This window comes from Lutzomyia longipalpis, chromosome 2, assembly GCF_024334085.1.
Source record: "Lutzomyia longipalpis isolate SR_M1_2022 chromosome 2, ASM2433408v1".
Lineage (NCBI taxonomy): Eukaryota > Metazoa > Arthropoda > Insecta > Diptera > Psychodidae > Lutzomyia > Lutzomyia longipalpis.
This window is the reverse complement of record NC_074708.1, coordinates 39,482,452-39,505,969: the sequence shown is the minus strand read 5'-3', so window position 1 is coordinate 39,505,969 and position 23,518 is coordinate 39,482,452. Positions and strand designations below refer to the sequence as shown.

Below are 23,518 nucleotides of genomic sequence, written 5' to 3'. Positions count from 1 at the left end.
ATGTATATTTATGAGTATTTTTTTAAATTTATTTATCCCATTTCTGTCCAATGAAATATTTGAATTAATATTTCATAACTTTTAGGAAGCTTTAACGGAATAATATTTATTTATTTAATCAAATTGATTTTTTTTTCAAATTTCCAATAGTTTATTGAACTCTTTTATTGTAAAATATAAATCTTCTATGATTTTCTTAACTTTATTATTAATACTATGTACCAGATTTATTGGTATGTACTGGTATTTATTCTTATTATTTATCTTCCCTCTTTAAACAGATAAAAATTTGAAATAAAAGCTCCTTAATCATTTTAATTTCACTTTAATGTTTTAAATAAAACATTTCGTATGAAGAAAATATAATTAAAAAGAATTTACTTATTCTCTTGAAAAAATATGTATTTTATTTTAATGGAAAAAATAACGTTTCACCAACAGAAGTGTTATCATTTTCATTTCAAATATTAATTGCAAAATGTCCATTTCAACTCACATAAATTCTACGAAGAGATTTTTAGAATTAGCATTGAGGAAACAACACTAAGCTTCAAATAATTTTATTCCACATAAAAATCTTAAAATGAAATTCGTTTTATGAGTCAATTTATTGTGATAAATTTTTAATTCTTGGTAAAACAAAAAATTAATTGAATTATCGTGGAGATTTAATTCTCTTCACTCTGATTCATAAAATGAAATTTCATCATTTAGTTAACTTCCTGCTATGTATTTTAATTGTTTTATCGGTGACGTGAGACCCTTTTTCGTCTGAAACTGATAACAGCATAACAATTGTGACAAAATGCTTAGAAGAAAATCCATTGCGGCATGTGTCGGTGCGAGAACATTCACCTCTCGGTGGTATAGAGAGAGCCATTTTCCATTAATACTATTTATATATAAAGTGAATTGTCAGAGGCAACAGTGTAAAAGCTGATACAGAGAACGTGGAATCCAGACAGAGTCATGAACGGAATTCATACACTCAACGCGACTTGCCACCAAGAACATTCTATTGAAGCGATTTATCATACAAATGCATCCCAGGGCATTGTGATGCGACAGCCTCGATGAGAGTGAAATTGCTGGTAAATTGAATTAAGCTGCATTGGAAAGAAATTTATTTAACGAATTGTTTTTTGTGTGGATTTTTTTTCTCTCATTCATTCACTTTCATCCCTTTGAAAACTCTTTTAGCTGCGATTTTTTTCAATTTTCATAGAGAAAACATTCTGAATTGAAAAAAAAAATCTGTGATTATTTTTTTTCTTTTTGAATCGTCAAAGATAGATTTAGAAAAAAAAAACGAATATGATCTTTGAAGGGTTAATTAAGAGTTCAATTAAATTGATTAGATTTTAAAAATATAAACCCCTGTAAAAGAACAAATAAATAAGAAAAAAAACGTCTTTGCAATGTAAATCTATAAATTCAAATATTAAAATATTAATTCAACAAACTGAGCTATTATCCCATTCTAATCCATCCTATATGCTTATTGTAAAGGCAAATGAATGTCGTCACACCATATGAGCTCACATGGTAACATCTTAAACTCATGTGAGTCATGCCAATTGTACTTTGTAGAATTGTCTGAGAATTTTGTACAAAAGCCATTTTCTCAAGTTAATCTCGATGATATATTGTGACCATTGTCACTCTCTGTGGAATTAGTGAGCAATGGTATAGCTCACTAATTAATTGGGCCTCTCATATTAACTCATTCACTGTCAGTTTGTATCTTGTTAAGATTCAGAGAAAAGCCCTTTCGATTGTTTGGTGTGGTTTGAGTTGTACTTCAACCCGGAGACATCTTAACAATACCACAAGGGGATCTTCTTCTTCATTTTCTAATGCCGCATCAGACTCCCACCCACCCCCATTTCTTGCTTCTTGAGCTCCCCCATCCCTCCGTGGGATAGACATAAATTTATTAATTTATATATTTATACAAGCGTCTCCGTGAATGTTCCATATTCTAGATTTCATTTGCCTTAATCCCACGGGCCTTATCTCCATCTTCTGCTGCGTTCTGTTAGATTACCTCCCCCCATCACCCTCCAATTCATGCCAAAAGAGAGAAAGAATTCTTCGTGGATTTTTGCACGCATTGCCAATTTTAAGAAATTAAGAAAAAAAGTTTTTTTTCTAATAATATTCGTGAGAGATAAATTATTTTTGTCTTATAAATAAAATAAGAAAAAATTTCTTTAGATTAAGCTTTAAAGAGAAATTATTTAAGCTTAGTATATAAAATTTATTGTTTCATAAATTAAATTTACGTTACTGACTAATTTTTTCTCATAAAATATGTGTGTAAAGCTGGTATGTCCTGCAGTTTTATTAAACTTAAAATTTTACTAACACAGAACTTTTATAAGAGAAGTGAAAGAGAGAGCTTAAACAACCAAAGCTTTTACAAATTATCGGCTTGTCCGATATTTACTTGGATGAAAATCAATAAGAAATGAATAGTTTTATACGAGAAAATCCGATACTTTGTGGGACACCTTAATACATAATTTAAAAAAAATTTGAACATCTATTTTTCTCATAAGAAAATTTCACAATTGTTTCTTTATAAAAGACTAAGCTTTAGGCAATCAACTTTTATGAGGATCTTACACAAAAGGTCAAAACTAAACCATCTTCCCCTATTTATATATTTAAAGAATCCCGTAACTTTTAGTATAGGTATCACCCAGAGAAAAGTTTTAGAATGAAAAAAACGTGACAGTATTTTCCAATAAATGGTCAAAAAGACAAACATTGAAAAATCCCCAAAACGAAGAGCTATTTTGGAGAGATACAAACTGCTGCAAAAGGACGATTTATTCGTCCTAAATTGGTGGTGGAGTGGACGAAAATCGAATTAGGGGGTGTCCAGTTTCTGTAGAAGGAGAAAAGTGGCTTGATGGTGAAATAAATTGCTGAAAAATTCGCATTCCCATGGGCAGTCGATGGAGCTTTTGCTCGTTTTTTTTCATCCCCTTTACTCGCAGTGTCTCCAATGGACTCTGGCATTGGGGGAGAGAGATGGCACACACAAAAAAAGGGTGTACACAGAGCTTAAAGTGACGGACGGTGTGTGATGGTCTCGATTGCTTTTTGATGAAGACAAATTGAATTGATTGCGCCACCACAGAACGTGTCCATCGCGCGCCACAGAAATAGAGGAAAACCACCCTTTTCATGGGAAGATGGAGCACGTGGGAAGGCGGGCGGATAGGGAAGGAAAGAGTACACGAGGCTGTTCTAGCTGTAACCGATACTACGTTGTGGCTTGAATACATGTGAGAAATTCAATATAGCTTCCACTTCGCCCCAAAACGATCACAATAACAATGTCACAGACAAAATCGAATGAGATTGTGGGTGAATCGCACAGGGAATCGAATAGAGAAAAGAGCTTCAATTATCTCAAGAGAATGGTTTTGGTAGCAAAGTATGTATACAGAAAAAAAGGGATATAAAGAGGCGAAAAGTGGGTGAAAATATCTTTCGTAAATTGTAGAAAAATTGATGAGGAAATTATTACCTGTCTTGCTGTATTGATATCCTTGTGTTCCCTCTCTCTCTCTTTGTTCACCTATATAGGATTAATATCCAAAAATAAATATCGAAACACTTCACTTAAAGACTGGCGCAATGTTCACATGAAAATCACTTCCTCATTCACGTTTAAAACTCTTCTATATATTTTCCACTTTCTGTGCCTTTCTTACACTTTCTTCTTATTATTTTTCTTTTGGGTTGTGTAAAGCAAATAAGATTCTATTAAACAACACTCCTCGAACCTTGGTCACTCTTCAACAAGAACACTTTGCTTATTTTATTGACTTTCTCGTGCTATGCACACACACACACGTGGACACACGAAGAATCTCGATTATTTTGGTTTCCTTCTCTTTGAGACTTCCCTCTTGGAATTTACATAATTCCTCCTCGCATGAGTTCCTTTTGCTTCTTCTCTTTATCGTCAAGTACACTGCAAGCATAAAGTTATATGTAAAATCATTAAAACAAAATACCCCCAAAGGCCGAGAAGATGATGGAAATGACAGGACATTAGACCCCTCCCGTAGATATATAGGAAGTAACCATCCCCCCCCTCCTTCCCTGAAAGCCCTGAAGGAATGAAAAAGCTCCAGACAATTGTGAAGGAAAAAAATATTAATAAAATACAGAATGGAAGTCAAAAACAGGACATTCATGTCAATCACACCATTTCTCCCCACCTCCTCCTCCTCCGCTAAAAGTTCGCGAATTGAGGAAAAAAATCAAATATTTAAATGCCACAGAATATGCATTGAGTACGACGATAAGGGGAACAAATTTAATTTCTCCGCAAGATGTTGAGTAGAATTTTAATTTGCACCACAGGCAATTTTGAGGCAAAATATGTTAACACAAATTTCGGTTATATATAGGCAAGAACAGTATATGTACATATGTATATAGGTAGCCAATCGTTGGTTCTTAAAAACAGTGCACTGAGGCATATTGTAGCATAGATGTGGGAACATTTGGTGTGCCCGCCAGGTCAACCGCAATAAAAGTTTTGTCGAAAACCTTTCAGGAAAGTTTACAGAATGTTTTGTATTATATATATGCTATATATGATCATTAGCATAATTTATGATGAACACGTCTATTGCGGGTGTTTTCGTTAGACTGCAAAGGAGATTAGCCTCCAGGTTAAGGTCAGAGTTTAAGAAACTCCCAGGTTATTTTGAGGATTTGCATTTTAGAAACATTTAGAAGTATTTACTTATATAATTAAGTATAGGTAATAGAGAGAGAGAGAGAGAGAGGGAAAGAAGAACCGGAGGAAAATGCTTAATTAATTTATGATTATACGTATTGTACGTATTAAGCGTATTGAGTGAGTGTCTAAATGAATCAATGAATGGGACTTTAAGAATTAATGAATGAATAACTTAAACTTGAACTTTTTGAATTTTTCATGATTTGTCGTGAGCAAGAATGTAAACAATGAGGAAGGAATCAAATCAATTGTAAAATAATGAAAAATTAATCAGTTTTAAATCAAGGTAATTAGACTGGAAGTTTACTCAAATTCCCTCTATTTCTTTAATTTTTAATCAACACCAATGATTGAGTCAATGATTGAAGGATAAGAGAAAGGATATTTTAATTTTGACTAAAAATATATTATGAAATGTTTGAATTATTTGCAAGTTTTACCTACAATATCTCACATGTTATATCCTACATACATTTGTACATAGAATTTATTTTGGGAAGTTATGCATATTTAATTTAAAATTATATTTTTAAAGGAAAATAAAATTTAAATTCCATTTAATCAATTTTTTTTGCTATATTATCGATGTATGCAACACATAAATAGCATATTTTACCTATACATAGCATATTTTTTATTGAAATAATTTTTTTTAATATCTATAAAAATATCTTTAATTACCCATAATACTGTCAGCAAAATAATTAAATATTTATGTGTTATAAATAGATTCAAATGTGTAAACTTGAATCGAATTGGGGTGAATTGGATCACGGAAAATACCTCTGTATGCCTCTAGAAAATGTTTCGTCTCATTAGTAAAAACATGAACGTTATATTTTATGTTTCTTTTTGGCTTTTTTGGGGGAAGAAATTTTATTTCTTGCTCTAAAAATAAAATTTTGGCCAAAATCTGATTTTCTCCGCTTGAGAGCTAATTTAATGAAAAGACACCTAGTGGGAAAAATCAAAAATCATTCAGTTAATAATATGAACCTAAATTAAAGAAAGAAATCAAGAATTTAGGGCTAGATTAATTTTCTCTAATTCGCGAAAATCTCTCAATTAGAGGGGTGATCCCATTCACCCAACTAAGCTTCTTTGCCCCAATTGTAGGCATGTAAATTTTCGAATTTAAAAAAATTTATGAATAAATATTTTTTAATGAGATATACCTATCCCTTTTACATGCTATTATTTTCATACAAAAACTTCACAGCTGGAATTATTCTGAACTGAATAATTTAATGCATGAAAAATGATGGAAAAGCCACGTATATAATAGTATCGATTCATGATATCGATTGAAAACAATTTTGCTTAAATATACCATTTGGATTCTTTCCCACGACTTTGCTAAACGAGGTTTACTCACAACTTTTTGAGAGGGTCAAGGATGAGAGTGAGATGTACAATTCTACCTACATTATGTAGTTTTCAGACTGAAATGAATCAGCAAGAAGTAATTAAACTTTACAGCTCAGATTTTCATTTAATTTATTCCCAGAAAGTCTCTTAAATGATAAACTTTTGGTGAACATTTATTCTATTTAAGACCGAAAAAAATATTAGATTTTATAGGGGGAAAACGATTTAGAATTTGGATGTGTTTCTTTGTGATTTTTCTACTGATAAATTTTTAGGATTAAGTACTTATTATTTATTTTCTAAAATCCAAGAAAAGAATTTTTAAGACCAAATAAAGTCTTATAAGAATCTTCTCTCAAATATTTTTTATGATTTTCTTTACAGAATAATTATTTCTATCAATGAAAAATTTTCACGATCTAATATTTTTCGTGATGTTCAATTTCTTAAAAAAAAAAAAGAACAGTTTTTTTTACTGTGAGATATAAATTCATTGAGGCAGTAATAAAGAAAAACAATATCATGAATAATGATCAATATTTCAAAGAAAATAATTATTTTTAAAAGATCGTGAGATCAAATAATTTTCAAAACATTTTTAATTAATATTTCCACGATCTTTATTATTTTTCTAAATTCTTTTTGAATCCATAAAACTCCTCCTTGATTTGGTACAAAACAAACCACAAAAAATACTCTAAAAGTTCCTCATGCTCTTTTTTTCCAATTTCATTGATCTTTTCCATATGATCCTCGTCAAAATTCTCTACTCACGATCACTTAAATTTTGATTGAAAAATCCCCCCTGATTAATTCGAGATTAATTACCCAAAACAAGCCTAATTTAAACTTCAACGTCTCTCAAAGTTTTTCTTTTGCGTGTTTTGATCGCAACTTTTTGCTGACGATCACTTGAAACACTTTCACAAGACTTCCCATTGAGTCATTGAACGCCATTTTATGCAATGTTTTGTGTCTCTGCGTTGTAATTTTGCAAAAGTCCATGAAATTGAAAAGAAATTAACGTTGCGCAATGCGCGTGATTCAATATTTTTTGCCGGTACTGTCGTCGATCACTTTGGATGCAGCTGGAAAGATCACTTTGGTGATCGAGCGCACAAACACAGCGTCAATAGTTGGGCATACACGTAGTTTTGTGATTTGATCCCAAGTGGTGGAACCGGTCTGCGGCCATTGTGGTGCTTCTCGCCCGATCGAGCACATACCGCGATCGAGGATCACGCAAAGGGCAAAGCATAAAACCCTGGAATCCGCGCGCTTGGCTTGGGAATCGCTGTGTGAGAGATTTCTGAGTCACACTGGACGGTTTTTTTGCTGCTGATGCCAATTTTATTGGCTTTAGCTTGCAAACACGTTTGGAGATTTTTGACCAAATTAGTCTTACACGGTTGACGTAAGCAATGCGATCGCGATGGGGCAAATGAATGCATTTTTTTTCGACGCACGAAAGACTCGAAAGAAATTCAAGGGAAGAATAATGTTAAAGACGTTAAACGAGGCGGAATATTTAAACGTGTATTTATATACAAAAGGAGCGCCGTGTTTGATTTTTTGAGGAAGGAAAAATCAATAGGGGTATATTGTTAGATGGGTAGTTTTTTCGTCAACACTGCCAAAGTACTTGAGGAGAAATGGTGTGTTAACAATAAACATCTGCCAATTTTCCATTGAAATATATGCTCAACAGAAGGTGATTTTTTTCTTAAAAAAAAGGAGAAAAAAAAACGAGAGAATTCTGACGAGAAGAGTAATGGTTATTTTATTTTCTTTTGCTCATAACTATCCCAACACACTCACATTTGTTAGTTTCTTGAATGTTTCTTCGTGGTTATTTTTTTTTTGCATCCACACACTTGTGTAAAGTTTATTCTGTGTGATCTGAGAGAATTCTCAATTCACGTTTCAACGGTGAGATCACGTCTTGGACCCATTGTTGAGGTCACGAAGAGGTGCACTGTAATCCTCAAGCACACTACACAGAAATGCGTTGGTTTCTTCTTGAATTTCTTCTTCAGAAGATTTTTGCACTCTCAGAGCAACGTCTTAGGCCACCACATGAAAAATTCCTTTGCACCAAAAATATCCACAAAGCGCGAATTTTGAGCCAAACAACACTTTTCTGGGGTAAATTCGCACAAATCGGTGTGCCACGATGAATGCGAATAGTCGTGTGGTGACGACACGCTAAAAACCACTACATTGAGTTCCTTGGACGACCGGGTTGTAATCCGCACACGTCGGTTAATTAAAACGCACTGAACCTCATACGGAGCCAACACACTGCTGTACGACCAGTTGGGTACATAACGAGCAACTGCCGGAGAAGGGGCCACAGCGCATGTGTGCAGCTCTGCCACACTGGAAGGTAACTGGAAAGAAAGTCACCGAGTGGGGAAGTTTCGCTTCCAGTCCAAGACACTCTCTGGAGAATGCTCTTCCAGGCCCGCACTCAGGCACCGCTATACCGCAACAACCATGTGCTCCTCCGGAATCGTTGACACGACACTATGTGCGGTGGAATGGGGTGCTGCTGGTGAGCGCATTTCCGTCAATTGGTCCGTTTTCCACGCTCGCTGGTTTGATGGAACATTTTTCATCACACTTTTCATCTCACCTTTCACCCAAAGGGTCAGGAAGGGTCATCCCCTCATCACACACACACACACCCAACCACCAAACACACACCTTTTGCAGCCACATTAGAAGAAGAAGAAGCTCGGGGGCACTCTTGTGATGAAAAGCGGGACAATGGTTATTGTATTTCTCAACAATTTTCTTGATTTTCTTCGTCTCTCTCTCCAAGCAATTTTTAAGTTGGTGGTATTAAATGCAATTGCTTCATTGATTTTTAAATTACTTCCTTGTTTTTTCGGGGAAAAGTGAATTTGCAGCAAATATTTCTTGATAATAAATGTTCAATGGAGATTTTGTAATAAAAATTATTTTATATATAAAATTTTCTCATTGTGTTGCTACCTACAATATTGCAAATATATGTACAATGTTGCAAACTATATAGTAACCCGTTTAAAAAAAATAAAGGAATATTAGAAGTTTGTATCAGAGTTTTATTTTTTTTTGAACCCCGTGGAAGGTAAAGGAGTTTATTAATTTTGTAAGCACTCATGTCAAGATTTTTCCAATTAAAAAAAAAAGAATTTTTGTTCTCCCTCTCTACTGAAAAATCTGGAAAAATTTAATAGAAAAAATATTACAAAAAGTTCAAATTATTTTCTGTTTCCTTTTTAAACAATAAATGCATTCTTACTCAATAAATAATGTAATGTCAAGGGGCATTTATCTGGTGAATATTTAGATTTTTTTCCGAATAATCTGAAGGATTTGCAGATTATTGAGTAACATTGCCAATTATTGATCAGTGTTTGAATAAATCAATGATTTTTTTTGGATCTCAGTAAAAAAAATTTTGCCAATTTTGCCATTAATTGATTAGTTTTTTGGCAATAATTGATCAATCGATTGACATCATACATCAATTAATTTATCAATTATTGATCAATTTGATTGTCTCAATTTTGATAGCCGGATTTAGCACTGAATCAAGTATTTCACCTCATTATCATGCGAATTTTTTTAAGGTTTCAATTTAGGTTTCAATTCAAACATAGGATACCCTCTTAATATTTATGAACTTAAGATACGAGTAATTATTTATAGGAATTATTTGCAATTCAAATTTTTTGCTAATCAACAAAGGAATTGTGGGGGTTGTTCATTAATTTATTCTATTAATGTACCTGCTTTTTGCTATAAAAAGACCTCCGCACAGGACTTCCCTGCAAATGCGTGGGATGGATAACCGTCGAATCAACATGATTGTTGATTTGTAACTTTTTTGTTGTCTTGCATTCTTTTCTTCGAAATTGTATTTGGATTGTTCTAAAAGGGTCCACTGGTGCGGAAATTGAATTGAAAGGAGCATCCATTCACATGATGAATTCTCCTGAATTCTAATGAGATGTGGTTGTGCTGAATTCATCCCCTTGTAGCAGTGCTGGTTACAAGGGTGACGACCCCGCGATGGTGTGGATGATTTTCGCGCGGGAGCCATCACAAGACCACAAACTCGATGGCAATCTCATTCCAAAAAATCACGCTAGACAGCTTGTCGCACAGAAGATGATACATATAGAGTGGATGTGATGGAAATTTGTTTGCAGAGACACGGTTCTATTTGCCAAAACGCGATTTTGTGAATGACTTTTTGACAAAAGTGCTGCTAGAAAAAAATAAATAAATTGGGATGGATGTTCCTTTTGCGCGCACCGTGAGGGGGATCGATAGAAATGGCTCACGGGGATTTTATGAATTATTTGATTAAAATGAAAATCCAATTAGTCGCCGTGTCACTCATCAACTTCTCCTCTTAACCAATCACCAAGAATATATTTTTTTGAACTCTTCAATAAATAAAATTCCGACACACTCTTGAAAATAATTGGATTTTTTTCATCCATCATGCACCACTATATATTGCTTATAATGGATTTTGTGTATTCATCATCACGACCCAGCGATTTCTCTGGCAATTTAGCTGTGGTCTCGCCTCTTTGTATGTCGCCGCTTTTGCCCATTTTGCACGAGGAGTCGGTCGTAATATTACAAAAATCCTCTCTTGGATGGGGGTTGGTCCTTTTCCGTTGAAAATTCATTTAATTTCTATTTGGCATTTGAATTTATTTTATTTTAATTAATGCCTATTTGCTCTCAAATAATTTCTAAGAAGTTTTCTCTTTCATCTTTCACTTCATCTAACCTATGGACCACTTTTCCTGTACATAACAGTTTATCAAAGACAGGTGGGTCATTTCCTTTGAATTTCATTGCAACATTATATACAAAATCATTAGGAGAATTTTCCTATATTGATTCCTTCTACACTAAATATTTTTCTCATTATTCAAAACTTTCTCATTCACAGAGGAAAAAGTCCATTTCACGAGTGGGGATGTCGTGTGAAATGTCGTGGAAAAAGCTTCTCTCAAGGATCGAATTCAATTTCCGTTTTTACTTGCACAAATGTCAATTAGTAGCGATTTGAAAGAATGGTTGAACATAAATTTTAATTGAAATGCACTGCAATGGAGAACTGGGTGATGGTGAAATTGTCGCTATATACCTATACCCTATCCAAATGGTCCCGTGGGGGGGTGGGGGAGGGTGGACCTTTTGAGCTATTCTTTTGTAAATGTAAAATTGTGCGGCAATTCGCGTGGAAAGTGAGTGCGCAAAATTGCTCGAGGCAGATGCATTTGAGTACCAATTCGCTGTGTGAATGAAGTACTTTGCAGGAATTGTGGAAAATTTACACAAAATATATAATATATGGGCCTACACAGTGAGAGAGAGAATCCGCCCCACGTATAATGGATAATTTAGCACATCCCCACAAAAGGAAATGCAACATCAAAAATGATATTTCTACACACACGCAATTTTCACATGTACGCAGGGTGTTCTAAAATTCACAGAGTGTTCTCATTTAACTGAAAATTGTGCAGAGAGAAATATTTTCTATTAATTAAAACTAATTTATTCTATTATAATTAATTCTCCATTGAATATCTGCTGTAAACCTCCTCCGCACCCAACTTTTGTTCCACGTGAAGTTTCGTAATGATTAAGGAGAACTTATGAGAGTTTTGTCTACTTTGCGCGTTTAAACTGAGACGTACAACATAGTTTGCAATTTAAAAGGATACTTACAGAACTTTTACAAGTATGTACTTTATTTATAAAACAAAGATAAAGGGATTTTTGTCCAAGGGAATTTCATGGTTGAATACTTTGAAGAAATCTTGAATATTTATTAGTTTTTTGTTTTAATTTTTAGAATATTGTCAATTAATTAGAAAATTTCTTTAAAAAGAGAGTTGGGCATTTATTCTGCTTACTTTTCTTCATAAATAATTGTTAGAATTTATTAACAAAATATGATAAATTATTTATTCTGATCTGATGGAGGTGCCTGGTGGTTCAAAAATTTAATAATTTATAAGCCAAATATTTAAATGGAGGCGCCTGGTTATTTATTCATTAAATAGTTATGAATGCTTTATACATTTTTATTACATCAAAGCTAAATCAAAAAATTATGATGGAGACGCCTGGTTATTTTATTCAAACTCATTTGAGAGATAAAATTATTTTCTTTTTTTTTGCTTCAAAGTTAATCAAAAATTGTGATGGAGACGCCTGGTTGCCAAATAAATCATAAAATAATGATTAGATAGATCATAAAGCCTTGGATACTGAATCTAACTTGCCTTAAGCACCCTGTTACATACATTCAAACCAACAAAGTATCACGAAGAGATTTTGATGGTACTGTATGTAGAAAGAATTTCTACTGACACACATTTGGAGCGAGAAAAAATCCTATTTGGCCAAAAAACGGAAAAAACTTTAAAGCACAAAGTCGTAGGATGAAAAAGCCAACTTGTGGCCAGAATGTGTGTAGTAGATGTGACGTGGAAAATTGTAGGTAATACAACTGTAAACAAGCTCTCAGAAATGCCAATGTGGAAGGCAAATATTTTATCATCATTTGTGAATAATTTTCTCCCGCTCAAATTTCCCTACTGCTATATATATAAATGAATTTTCATGTGAAATGGAGACATCACATGGAATCTCAAGGGGATATCTTTCCTTGATCCTTATATCGCTTTGCCTTAGCTTCACCCCCGCATATTACTTGCAAGAATCCACAAAGTGCAGCAGATGCTGAATGCGAAAAGCAATTCCGATCAATACATTTGCGCTGAGAGTCCTCTGCATTTTGCTGTTTGGCGATGCATCTTCCCTCATTTTGTGAAGATGAGGCGAGTGGGTGGGTGCGGGGGTGGGGGTGTGTCATTGACAGGCTCGAGATAGAGCAGGCAAAGGCACAAACTTTCATGCAGAACACTCAATTTATATTTACAATTTCGTCTTCGCAGAAGGATTCGCAAAAGGACTTGCTCACCACCATCCCAAATGAGTGGGAGTACAGCATTGTTCCGGAGTAGATTGATTGACTCCAAACGGAATGGCTTTCAAGGATGGTGGGAGGGAGGGAGGGGTGGGATGAAAATGCTCAACCAAATTGCTGAGAACATGCAATGGGAGATGGAGAGTCCTGTTTCCGTAATCTCCTCTGATGCTGCTATGTACCATGGCCCTATTTGTACAGGCTCTGTTTGCCGAAATCAACTAGGACAGTGAGGATAACGTGATGTTCCTCCGTATATGGCTGAATTGCATCCAAAATTGAATGCGAATAGGCGATTTTCATTAGCTTCCTGAAATACACTAACAACACAAAAAACATCCCCACCTTCATCCCCCGCACTATTCTAAAATCTCAAGGGAGTTTATGCATTAATTTCTCGTATCGTTCTCTCCTCATCTTCCCACATTAATGTACCTAACATACCTTTATCCTTACATACAGAAGATGATGCTTTTATGCAGGTATGTATCTGCTATATGAAGTTGAAGTAAATATAAGATGAGAAGTAGGTTGCGCCTTATAAAGGTACAACAATGTCTTTCGATAGGTTGGAGAAGTGTAAGTGAGACGATATCCTGGCATTTTCCTTCCCACCTTTAGATCGATTTAAAGGTACAATGTGGCCTCCATAATGTGTGTAGAATGTCTCTCGTTACTGCAGAGTGGTGTCGTGCAATCAATTCTAGTTACACGTAATTGGCCATTGTGGGGTACAGCATGCATTGAAATGGCCATCCTTTGACACTCTCAACCATTACACAGGGTTCCACACCGTACACCCATAGGAATGGCAAGTCTCTGCGATAGATAAACAATAAAAGACATTTTAAGAGAAAGAATTGAGATAAGGTTTTCACACAAACGTTCCTATATTGTAACGTAATTCTATCTGGGTGGGATTAATAGATGTGTTATTGAAGCTTTTCTTTGCTTCTTGAAGCTCTTGAGGAAATCTCACAGTATATGGTGGTCAGGAATTGATACGAGGGTGATTTTAAGTGTTCCCACAGAGAGACTTTTTAGCTTATAGAGGAGAATATTCATTTTTATGCTTACTTTTGGTATTATTTAAAATACGAAAGATACCTAGAAGAAAAAGAAAATTTCTACATAGGGTGAGAAAGAGAGAATTTCACCGACTTTATAATTGTTTTTAAAGATTATTTGAAGAAACTTTTAAAAGTTTATATTGGAATTTCTTTGCAAAAAGTCAAACATTTCCATTAAACAACTTGTTCTTTAAATGATTCTTTTCTTGTTGTGTTTGACAAAAGGAAAACTTAATCATTTAACGTTTTCTGTAGCATAAAATCATTATATTTCCGCTAATTTGATGATCTCAGAAAATCTTATAAAAGGAGTGAAGCCAAATAAAGTAATATCAAATAAAATAATAAGCTAACCTAGCGTCCACGTGAAACATTGAAATAAGCACTCTTTTTATCGCAATATTTATTCTATGGAGGTTTTCAGAGGATTTTTCTCAATCAGAACGTCTTCTTTCTGATCTTTTGCGTGAACTTGATGCATTAGTAACTTTAAAAAAATAAAATTCATAAAAATTTTGAAAAATAAAATGTTTCTCGTTTGGATTTACGTGTGACTTGAAATTGCGAAAGGGTTAAAAAAATATCTAAATGATCCAGAAATTTTATGTTTTTATAAGGTAGGTTTATCTAATATTAGAAATTTTTAATAAATCAACTTTAAAATTGAAAAATTAAATATTTCCTTAATTGAAATCGGAGTTTGTTTAAAAATTTTCAACTTCAAAGTCTAACATTGTTTGTCCCGAAACTCTTGAGGCTTGAGGTATAAACAAATTTTGAGCTCACGACATATGATCCCATTATCAACCCCTTTTATTTGTAAATATATCAGTCTTACCTATTTATGGGTTTATAACCCTTTTCGTCTGTCTATGAGAAAGAGAGGAGTGTCTCATATGAGCAAGTATAATGTACCTCATATTAAGTAAACTCCACCCTTATAATTTAACGTTTTTTTTCAACAGTGTGGAGTTTTTTTTAACAGCCGAAGGCTTAAATTGTATTTTTTTTTTCAATGAGATCTCTTGCCAAAGCGGAAAATTAACTTTCCGATTATTTCGATTTAATTAACATTAAAAAATGTTATTACAAAATCCAATCATAGTGAATTAAAGAGTATTTACCTATGAATTTTCGGTATGAAGTTAATTTATTACAGGTAGTTGTGGGAGGGAGGAGAGGGTGGATGTTTAACGCATATCATGAGTGGTTGTAATTTTTTTAAATTAAGACTTAATGATGGATATCAAATAATTTTTGTATTAAAATCAATTTCCGCAACTCTAAATTAACATCATAGCGATTTATTGTAGCGTATATCGTGGTGGGATTCCATCAAATGTTGGTCTATGTGTGGGTGGCCAGGCATGGCGGGGGATGAGTCAAATAAATGCCAATGTGCATTTCAAAGTTAACATGGAAATGGGCCATGTTTTGTTGACTGTATGATCAAATTATCGGAATATGCGTATACATTGTGGGCATCAACAATATGATGACAATTACATGAAGCGCCATGTCGGAGGATCTTTGTAAATCATCATCAGTGGCAACCCCCGGGAGTACATCAATTATGTAGATTTTAATTTTCAAATGAAATTCCTTTATTAATGGCAAAAGCATCCACCATTTGAAAACAGTTTTGTTTTGGTAGTCTCGTTGTGTTGAGGGGTGATTGTGTATAACACAATAAATTCCATTTCTCGGTGTAATCTAATTAATATAAATTATTCCCAACCAAGTTATCCGGACCACACTCTCTGTGAGAGAGCAAAGATGGGATTTTCCGGGCATACAAAAGAGGGCACCGCACCGTTGCCAATATGATTTGAAGAGTTAAATGGGGTGCACTTGAGGATTTTGCGGAAGGTTCGGATGAAAGTAAAGGGGTTTCTGTGTGAAGGAAAATCGAGAGGGTTTCTTCGGCATATCATTTGTACTGCATGAATATTTATTATAAAACACCATTCTCTGTGTGTTCCGGCTGGTATATATAAGGGGGTCTCTTCCTTCCATTCCTTACAAGGAAACAGATGTTTCCATTATACCGAATAATAATATAAAATTGTATTTCTTCAAACCATCTCCATTCACCATCATCATCATCCTCTGACGCGATGCCTTGACCCATGGATAATCAGGCAGGGAGTTAGGAGGATTTTTAACACACACACAAACTAACGAAAAGAATATTCTTTAATTTTTTACAAAAAATTCTTGAATTTGGTTTTTCCTGATATGTTCTGAGTATTTTTTTAGTTATTTCTCTTCACGGGTTATTTATCTGTCGTATAATCCCAAATAATGGAATATTATTGAATTTTGTTGATAAATTTCGAATAATCTCCAAATACTTGCTGATTTTTTTTAATTAATCGAAAAAAAAACGAATATTCTAAAACTACTCGTAACAAGTTAAATGGACTAGTAATTGTTGTTTGTAAGAAAATTGTTTGAATTAAGGTTTATTAAATAAAGAAATTCACCCACTTCCAGCCACTGAGGAAGGCCCGGATGTGGGTTGAAAGCTTTGGGAAGTAAGTGTCTTTTATTGGGCGAAATATCCACTCCCTGGCGACGACCGGAAAATTGAAAAATTCAAATTCACGCCAGGAAACAACAGATAGTTTACAACATTTTAATATTATTTTTCATTTTAAGGTTTTTTTTTACTCACTCAAGGGTTAAAATCCTCAGAAAATAAATTTAAAATTCAACCGAAACTTTTTAAAAATCAACGATTTAAAAAGAAAAATGTTCAATAAAGAAATACATAATTAAAAATCAAAGTTCAGTGTAAGTCCAGTGACTTTCCGATGATTCCTACGTCATTCTACTCGACCTTTATTAACCCTACTTAACCCTCGTTCAACCCAAGTGCTTAAATAACATTACAAGTGCAGCATTATTCCTCCACTTCATCGGCTTTCCGTTGAAGATATTTAATTGAATTATTTAGAATATCCATTTTTGGAAATTTTGCAATTTAATCCTCTTTCTTTAACCAATTTCTCGCAACCCAGACAACACAAAAAAAATAAAAGACTTTTCTATTGAGATTATATTGTTGTTGAATTTTATCGCTAATGGAAATTCACCAGACGAAAAAAATATCTTGGGTGGCAATCCAACCCTGGGTTGATTTTCCTTTCATACTGAAGGGTCTTTTCCATTCATTCATTCAAGAGCAATCTTTAAAATTAATCAGTCGAACGCATCTCGAATATCAGAAGTGGGGATTTCCTCGCCCACACAACCCCTCTCATACGGAGCTTTTTTTTTTTCAGCACACAAAGCAAAAGGCCTGAAATGGTTTGTATTTTTTTTTCTCAGCAACATCTTATACTTTTTTCCTTCGTTTTTTTTTTCATTTCACATAAAATGTAGAATTTATCCATATTTTTGGAAGTACCATAACCCTCAGAATAGTCTTGTGTTGTCGCCACAATGTCTCGTTACTTTTGCTATAGAGCCAACTTAAGAAATGGTTCTTTCCCTTCTCGTCTTTTGTACTCCTCCTTTTTTGGGGGATTGGAGAGAGGGGGTGACTATGTATACAACATTCTTTTTGCCACAATACATCTAACTTCGAACGAGTGCGGGGGGGGGGACGGAGGGTGTAATACAATAAAAGGCAAAATATAGCAATAGTCCTGTGAAAAGAGGTACATAAGTGAGGCGAAGGGGATGAGGGTGGGACGAGGAAACCATCGAGTGAAATTTTTCAGAGCATAGTCCAAAAAGAAAAATCATCAACGAGTGAGGGAAGAACCTCCGTTCCGGAATTGAGTTCAAGGGGGAGAGTAGAGAGAAAACATGTCCTCCTTAGTCAAAGAAAATAAAAACCACGTAAATACATAACTTCCCATTCGACACTTTTGCTCCATTCTGTGTTTTTTTTGTTACTTTCTTTCCTTCAGCTCCTTCGCCAAACATTTCTCCTCTTCCTTCCGGGGAAATGATTATGATTGTTAAATTTTCTGATACAAAACTCAACATCATTCACTGTGTGCCAACATCAATTGAAAGTCTCACCGTTTCATTTTGAGCAAAAAAAAATCCTCACACAAAACTTTTACAATTACTCACTCGGAGCTTTTTGTCGTACCCCCATTTTGCTCACCCAAAACCCAGCCTGCATTCACAAGTGAATGGACTTTTGTGCGGTAATGCCAAAAAGTCTTATTCTTCAGACGTTGGCAATGCTACTTTTCACGCGTCTGCACTCAGAGAAAAATTCTACATGAGCCTTTTGACCTAATTAATGCTTCAGCAATTTTTCTTTTAAGAAAAAAAAAATGCCCAAGAAAATTTTTAAAATTGTAAAAAGATATTCTCCCTAAGCTGACAGTGATGGATTTCAGTTTCGTTGGCATGATTTTTCTGTAGGTACTGCATACATATGTATATTTTGTAGATATATGGGTAGTTATGATATTTTAATATTCAATGCTGTGCTTGGTTTTATGGGTTGAATAAATCGAAATATATATTTTTCAGGAATCTGATCCAAACTCAATTCAAATATAATATTTTCAATTTTAATGTCATTTGGCGAATTATGTAGTTTTCAAACTTGTTATTGAGATGCAAACGAGGTAAGAAAAATATGAAAGAACTTTTTCCTTTTTATTGTGTAAAATACCTGACAATGGGATACCAATTGTCATAGCCAGGTACTACGATTCAGACTTATGGGGTGGGTCCGTCCGTACGACCCCATGGCCCACGAGTAACTGAGCCAACCGTACTAGGGTGGTTGGGAGAGAGAGTCACCTTAAGACTCCCGCCAACCCCACACACATAAGCCAATCTGTCCTATACTATGACAGTTAGTACCAGCGGTACTACAATTGATCATATTGATTTGATAGTGATGTTGGTTTGATTCTCAATAGCAGGTCAATTTATCTTTTCTTTGATCTTTGACTTGAGTAACATTCTTCATATTTTTACCTATTTAACCTGGCTGCTGAATGTCATGAAGCTTTTAAAGATATAAAGTCTAATTAAGGATATATAATTTAAAAAAATATGCAAGTATCTAACTTGGAAAAACTTATCTCACATGAAAGCTCTAAACAGAATATTAAAGCTCTCCAAATCTGGTAAGATTTAGACCCCAAAGGTTTCAAGGTCTAATTCTCTAGATGAAATATTAATGAATAAAAAAAGGTTCCAAGAAATTTATAAAAGCTCTACATATGTAATTATATTAAGGATATTTTTTTTTTCAAAACCGAAAATATATACCAACTTATATGTCATCTAAACCGGAATAGGAGAGTAAGATTCTTCCCAGAAGCCTCGGTAGATTTCTTGAATCTTAATTTGAGGCTGATTAAAACAGATTTAACCAGAGCTTTCGACGTAGTCTGCGAGTCTTACTTAGATAAAGATCTTTAAAGTTTTTCTTTGATTTTTCTTATTTTTTTTAACACAGGCCTAGCTTCTGTGAATGCGTCAAAAAGCTCAAGAAACTGTTGTTTAACTAGGCCTTGAATCAGACTGAAAAAAATACACGGGAAGTTGTAGAAGGCTTCCGGAAGATTTTTACTCTCCTGTTAAGCTTTTTCTCGATTCTCATAGTAGGTCTCTTACGTTTTAGGGAAGATTTAAGGAAAATTAAATTTTGTCAAAAACTAGATTCAAAAAAGCTCAAAAAAGTCCTAAATTTACCATAATTATTGAACCATCCCTTAGATATATTCTGTTTTAATCCTTCTTTTAACCATATATTAAACGTTAGCTTCCGTATTTAATAAATTTTCCTTTATTTTACTTTTACCTTAACTTTATTCCAAGAAGTCTAGTTAAATTGTACTTTCAAATCGCTTTTCAAATATGGAGTTACTATTTATATTGGAAAATATGAGAACAGTGAAGGTGTGTTATGGGCGAATTTGCCTTTTTGGAAAGTGCCAGAGATGTCTTTTGAGTCCCTCTCCGCGTGAGACGCTTTCAGTTGGTTAACTTTTGGAGTTTTGCCGGGGCTTTGTGCTTCGGTTGCGGAGATGATGTGAATCGATGTAGAAGTACTTTGAAAGCTCGTGCGCGATATTGCAAATCAAAGGGAATGGCGTGAATATAAATTGTTTGGCACACACAACTCCATTCAAGCTTTCTTCTTGCGGAGGGTGAGGTGCTGTGTGGGAGGTACAATGCTGCGCGTCACTCACCCCCGCATACACCAGGTTGGATGGCGTCTTCGTGTGTACAAAGTTCCTTTAGGCTAAAAAGGATAAAGAGAGTGTTTTATTTCGGGGGGAGGAAGGAGCTCCATGATTTATGCTCGGTGAGAAATGAAAATTTTATGATTTTCTCCAGACCAAGAGATGACAACCATGAAAGAGACTACGTGGATGGTAAAATCCTGAGACAGCCAGTTGCCAAATAGAGATGTTTTGTTCAGAGATTTGAGGTAGGGCGCGGGGGTGGCAACCCCTCTTGTAGTGCCACGGATATCTCCATCGTGTATTAGTGGGTGGGCTACCGTGACGACGAAAAAGGGGTTGCTTTTTATACTCTCGGGCATCCGTGTTCGGTGTCAACATCCCCCTCACGCTTGCCTTCGCGTGAAAGTTTATACCTTACGAAATTTTCTCACCCTACACCACACACCCCAAGCCCCGCCGTGTCACATTTAAGTAAATTCATAATTATTTATGGCGCTTGAATATTAAATTGAATACATAATCGGACGAACGCCCTCAGAGAGATTTGATTAATTGCCGGGACCATACAAATCCCCTTTGCCTTTTATTGTTCAACAAATAAGGAAGTCCATCATAAATTCCCCTTCACGTGCATTCACATTGATTTTTACCCCCGCGAGGAGACTTTCCATGCAAATATTGTTTCCCTGTCTGGCACAAGGCGCGCGCGATACCTCCCCGATAAATCCTTCCAAACCAATTTCGTGTTAATTTTCCCATTCATGCAGCTTAAATTGAGTTTTATTTACACACAACGATATGACACGAAGAGACTCACATATTTTTCTGGTATATTAAATTGTCATAAATCATACGCACGCCGGTATTATGCTGCTGCATTCACATAGATAATTTTTATATATACCGACATTTTTATACAGAGCAATTTGGGAAGAGAATCAAGAAAATCCCTGTCGCAATTTCTCCTGAATATATGTACTTTACCGCCACAAAATCTGCATCTCTCAGTCTTTTTTCTTTCCTTCTTATGCTGTGAAGCCTCCCTTAACTTCCATCATTTCCCGACATTGTTGGAAGTTTTCCAACATGGTAGAATAATTTAGAATATTTGAGTATATGACACACGTGCAAGAATTTCTCCTCGTTTTTGCAGAATTATTTTGTCAATGAAATTCATCTCAATATTCTCCGGGTGGCATCCACATATTTTCTGTATGTTGGAGAAAAGCCCCGCATATAACCTCCGTCTATTGAGGTTTATGGCCATGTACGTTCTTCTCTACGTGCATTTCACATAAAAAACATCCAAAATGCCTGTTGACATGGAATAACTACATTTTCTTATTTCATTAAAATACCTCACCAAAAAATACATGCATATACATATTTTATGGGCTTTCACATGAAGAATTTAGTGCTTTATTATTTTGTGTTCAAATTCCTCATCTTTAGTTTTTATTCTCTACTAATTTCGTTTATGAGAAAAATTATATATTTTTTTAATTAAAAGCTTTTTTTTATTTTGGTAAGAGAACAAATTCTTTAAGACTCCCTGTAATTAAGTTGCTATGCTTGATGTTCACGGAAAAGCTTTTACTTTAAATTGATAATCTACACACTCCTGCTTAATTAAACAATAAAAAAATTGTTCTTAATTTTTTTTTTCAATCCACTATATAATTTTCAAAGTTATAAAAATTAGTATTAGTCTCTTTTAAGAGAAAACCAAGGAGAAGACTTATTAAATTGCCAAAATTATATAAAACAAAAATTAATTCAATAAAAGCTTCAATGCAAACAGACGATTTTTGCTATGAGAAATTTTGAAGAAGAAAAAAATCATTAATTAAACTCCTGATTGAACCTGTCTAAAGGTTCAGTGATGGAAATTCATGATCAATTAGACTTTTCATTCTTAACTCAAATATCCATTGAAAACTTAGGCGAAGAAAAATCAGAAAAGTTTTTCAATATTTTAATATTAATTGTGCCAATTTATTGAAAAATTCACATCATTGAGAGATTTCTCTTTTATATACAATCTCGGTGCTATTTCGCCATTGAAAAATGCGGGAAAAGTTTTTTCAAGAATGCTCAAGTGCTTTATTTATTGAAAGAAAAAAAAAGAAAAGTTTTACGAGTGAAGAAAAATTTATTTACTCTATTTCCCATTCGTATTTTTTTTAATATTGTAAACTGAGGAAAAGTCATTTCCACTCCAAATACGTTTTTTTGGGAGGAAAAAAATCAACAGGCACTCTTTTCACACAATGTAAAAGAAGAGAAAATTCCTTTTTTCCTATTCATGGTTGTATTGTGTTTTGCGCATATATGGGTGCTCTGAAGGAAGTTTTTCTCTCCAACGAATAAGTAAAGGGTGTTAATGTTCCTAAATAAATCTTTTGTATGTTTGAGAGGGATTCATTAAAAGTTTTTTTTTCTCTGTTGGATTTATATTGTTGAAAAGTTTTCAAACAGATTTCCCATCAGGGTGTTGTGTATCAAAATAACAAATGAAATTTGTTTTCAAGCGGGGGTGGTCCGTAAAATTTGATTAATCCAATTTTAATCACATGCTATGTACAATCAAATATAAATCTAATCAAATAGTACAAGCTTGATTAATCTCTCTGCGTAAATTGAATTGATAGCATCTTGAGCACTTCGCACTGTTACCCCGATTAGTTGATAAATTCCATTTTGGTATGGATTTCCCGATGATTTAGTGCATTTTCCAACCCTAAATTCAATGACTATTCAACTGAGAGATTATGTAGTCATTTCTCGGTTAAACATAAATTCCCCATCTGCACGCTGGTGGAGTCACGAACCCATTTCGTGTATTATCACCCAATTTTAATCAAAATTATTCCAAGAACGTGGTATAAGTGCAAAAGTACCATCCATGAATCATTTTGTCTTAAAGAAAAGCTTGGAGCTTTTTGAAGCACCATTTGGAATAAGAAAAAATTCTCATTGTGCGACGAGGTTTTTTATATAATCTCTGGTAGAAAGATTGTGTGGAGCATGTCCTTTTTATTTTCTTTCACTGCTGCAGTATGCTCACGTTGACCTTCTCCCCCATTTTTGTGTGCACAATTCACGTCTTTTGGTGAAG

General features: G+C 34.3%; 1 protein-coding gene across 2 annotated transcripts in view; it reads right to left on the bottom strand.

Moving 5' to 3' along the window:
• The window catches only part of LOC129791322 (leucine-rich repeat-containing protein 24), a 125,768-nt gene extending 117,242 nt beyond the window's left edge, over positions 1–8,526 (bottom strand). The window contains exons 1-2 of one of the 2 annotated variants that reach the window (XM_055829437.1): positions 7,958–8,526; positions 3,542–3,991 (exon numbers count right to left, since the gene is read on the bottom strand). The gene's annotated coding sequence lies outside the window, so the exon portion shown is untranslated. The remainder of the gene's footprint in view (positions 1–3,541; positions 3,992–7,957) is intronic. The other variant, XM_055829438.1, reaches the window with a different exon arrangement.
• Between the last annotated feature and the right edge of the window lie 14,992 nt (positions 8,527–23,518).